The following is a 4,243-nucleotide window of genomic DNA, read 5'->3' as shown; positions in this document are numbered from 1 at the left end:
TCTGCCAAGCACTGTGGACTTGAAGAGTGTCAGATTCTTAAATTAAAATGGACGCCTGAATTTTTGACATTTATTCCAAGGAAAACATACTCTCTGGGGGTTATGCATGTGCATGTACCTATGTGGCATTTTCACAGATGATTTGATAGTGGTACTTCCAAAATATTTCTACTCCTAATAGCATCAACACAGTCTTTCACTCTTATTCCATTCTGGAAGTGTTTATTTATTTATTCACTTAAATAGATTTATATGATACATAAAAAGGTCTATCTGCAACTCTGCATACTTTTGATATATAGGAAGATATAGTCAGACTAGTGACAACAAGTATAAACCCAGCAACCTCCATTAAATCAGAAAACAGTTACTGAAAAATAAATTAAAAACCATTGCCTGCTCCAGACAGTCATTCAGATAACCTCCACTAACCAAAACCATGAGGCCACTTGGAGAAGGCGGCTTCAAATGTTAAGAGCATTTAAAAAATGCCCAGCTCTAAGTACACCCAACCCAGTCCCAGCTTTTTCTTCCATAACTAGTGGGGACTGGAGATGAAGCCATCAGATCGGAAGGTCAAAGTAATTGGGCAATTTCACAGGGGAATGGTACAGTCCAGATGAGAGAGCTCCTCACCAGGATGAAAAGCAGAGGATGCAAGTTCGTGTTGCCATTTGTATGTAGTTTTGGGGTAGCTGGATGCTTTTGGACATGTATGGAGACTCATGACATGGAAAGCTGAATTGTTGGGAGAGCTGGCAGCTACCTTACAGTTTGTTAATCAAGGTTCAGAGGATTAAACACCACCATCAGCAACTACACCTCCTCTCCAAAATCCCTGCTCCACCAAAGGCAGCAGGGCTGTGTCCTCAACTATTTGTGAAGGGCTGACAGCCACCTCACAGCTGGAATAGCAAACCAGAACATAGAAGAGGAGCATGTGGCATGGGAGTTAGCAGGACCAGCTGTGGCCCAACACACGGAGACAAGAGCAAGCCAGTGAGCGACAGCCAGGGGAAATGAGCTAATGCCTACAGGATAGATGGAACATTTTCACTGGTTTACACCTCTAGCAACTTTGCTTGGTGAACTTGAACTGAAATATGGATATTTCTACTGAAGGTGATACAGATGTAGCCTGTGTACTCTCAGGCTCATCTATAAGCAGTCTGCTTGCATGGTTTCCTATTTGTTTCCATCACTGGGTAAAAAAGTAACCGTAAGAGTACGTCAAAGCTTACCTTCAAAGATGACTGTCACGGCTGCTTGGCCTTTAGTTTGTGACCTCTCTAAGCCACATACTCCATTTAGACCCTCTAAAACTGCTGTAGGAAATAATTCCCATAAATTGTACCTAAAGGCCCCTGTGAGGATGAATTCAGTCCTTCACCTCTACATCTGCTCTAATTTTCTACTCTCCATCCCCCTGATTTGGAGATCAATCATCTCCCTCTGTCCACACTGCTCCTGACATTACAGGTGCTAAGAAAAATCAGAATAAGCACATGTACTTAGTGTCTTCCTCCTACACCTAATATCTCAATGATAACATTTCTTTTCACTCCTCTTCTTATTACAGGGCTCTTTTTGTGATGCGAGGATGCTTCCCAAGTTTGTTTTTTTTTTTTTTCAAATAATAGAGATTCCTGTGGCAATTCCTGTGGATGCTGTTTACCAAAATATCTTCTGTATTGTTTTAGTAAAGCCAGGTTTTTGTAGGTGGGGTGGGCCACATGGGTGGCTTTCATAAGAAGCTGATATAAGCTTCTCCCATAACCAACAGAGTCAATGTCAGCTTGCTCCAAAACGGACCTGCAGCTGGCAAAGGCTGAGCCCATCAGCGATGGTGGTAGCACACTGGGACAGCAGCGTTAATCACAGATCCACAGAATGGTTTGGGTTGGAAGGGGCCTTAAGGATCCTCTCATTCCAAGCCCTGCCCTGGCAGAGCTGCCATTCATTAGACCAGGTTGCTTCTAGCAATAATTCAACCTGGACCTGAACACTTTCAGACATGGGCCATCCACAACTTCTCTGGACAACCTGTTTCAATGCTTCACTATTCTCTTTTTCTTCCTAACATCTAAACTTAACCAGCCTTCTATCAGTTTAAAATCATTGCCCCTTGTTCTGTCACTATCTGCCCATATAAAAAGTCCCGCCCTTTGTATAAAGCCTCTTGAGGTACTGGACAGTGTCTGTGAAGCCTTCTTTTTTTCCAGGCTGAACAACACAGTTCTCCCAAGCTTGTCCAGGTCAAGAAGGCAGGGGGTGGAGGAAGCCCCTGGGCAACCACAGCCAGAGAAAGGAGTGAGAATATGTGAGAGCAACAACTCTGCACACACCAAGGTCAGTGCAGAAGAAGGGGGAGAAGGAGCTCCAGGCACCAGAGAGAGATTCCCCTGCAGCCCATTGTGCAAATCATGGTGAGGCAGCTGTGTCCCTGCAGCCCAGGGACATCCATAGTGGAGCAGAAATCCACCTAGAGACTGTGGAGGAACCCACGCTGGAGCAGGTGGATGCCTGAAGGAGGCCGTGATCCTGTGGGAAGCCTGCACTGGAGCAAGCTTCTGGCAGGACTTGTGATCCTGCTTCTTTCTCTGTAATGTATCAGCATCCTTTTTACTGTCTTTGTAACTAAAATATTTCTCTTAGCCCCAATTATCTCTCCCTCTGATTACAGAAATCCTCACATCTTTCATTTATTCTCCTTGCTCTTCTTGAATCAGCTGAAATTGCCTGTTACTGTGACCACTACACTGCCTCTTTCTAATATATTGAGAAACATGGCTTTGAATCCAGAGATATCAAGGGTTACATGAACTGAGGAAAATAAGCCAAGGCAGAATGTAGTGCTGTTGAAGGAAGTAAAATTAAAACCTATTGCAGATCCAAAGCAGATCATGAGCTGCTACAAACAATGGGTAACTCATTGCAATCACTTTTCAGCTGTTTTTATCAGTAACCACACATTTGTCATTCTGATGTGTAAAGAGAGATGTCCTATTCTCTGATGAAACCTTAAAAATTATATACTGGTTTGACAGAGAATCCTGTCTCCTAAATAACTAAAATACTTTAGAGTTGGCCTAGAAATTTCATTTAAGGATTAGTGAACCCTGTTTTGCCTATCATGAGTAATTTACCTCAATTTTGTCCACTCAGAATGAAAGCAAAAAGTTCCACTTTGGTCATTTAAGAGAATCTATTCAGTGAGTAATCTTGACACCAGCAGTGATTTAGTACTGAGCATTTTAAACCCAAATTAAGCCTCACTCTTCTCATTATCATTTTTAACTTATATCTCCAGCTCAGGAAAACTTTCATGAATATGCTGCTAATATTTGTAATTGCATTAGTATTCTAATATTCCAATTGAAATAATTTCAGATGGAATACATTGAACGACTTTGCAATATTTTGTAAGCTTTACTTCATGAAGGAGGAAGCTTCATTTATTAAGGAGGCTGTGGCATCTGTAACAATACTATTATGTTTCAAAAGATTGCTTCTTCATGTTTGACTCATATTTATGTTCTTCTCCTAAACTTTTTTTTAAAATTATGGTTGCTAGCAAGTATGTGCAAAGCAGGGTTAGTGACAAGATTATGCTGCATGGTTTGCATTAAATATTTTGCTGAAGAATCCCTGTGGTTCCTTCCTGCATTCAGTGCACTTTACAGTACTTTCTGTAACTGCAGTGAGGAATTGGCCCACTTTTGTGGGGCTTTGGCTCTGTGAAAAATCAGCTGCTTTATCAACTTATCAGGAGAGATTGTGGCTATATGTCACATAGTGAAAATTAGGAGGTATGAGCAGTTTGAAAATTTAAAATTATGGCATTATCTGCTTTGCCCAAAGTATTCTGTACTCAGAGTAAATTAAGCAGCTATTTCTAAACTGAATGTTTCAGGTAAGAAGCAAAAATGTAAGAATCATATTTATGAGAGCAACTGGAACCATTCACAAATATTGAAGAAAAATGAATGTGATGTTTTCATAATCTAACATTTTATAGAATTATAATAAATCTAGTAATTTTTCTGTGTGAAAATTCAAAGATCTCCCACTAAAACCCCCTTTAAAATGATGTCTTTATTACGAGTACTATTAATCATGTTTTTGGGTAGAGTCAAGAAATGTCAGTGAACAATCAAAAAAGCTGAATGAGAAGAAAATACATTCTTTTCCAAAGATATCTTAATAAGCATAATGGAAACTTCATTTTGTGCTTTGCACTGAT

The sequence above is a fragment of the Zonotrichia leucophrys genome, chromosome 2 (genome assembly GCF_028769735.1).
Source record: "Zonotrichia leucophrys gambelii isolate GWCS_2022_RI chromosome 2, RI_Zleu_2.0, whole genome shotgun sequence".
Lineage (NCBI taxonomy): Eukaryota > Metazoa > Chordata > Aves > Passeriformes > Passerellidae > Zonotrichia > Zonotrichia leucophrys.
The sequence above is the reverse complement of the archived record's forward strand: the minus strand, read 5'-3'. Positions refer to the sequence as shown.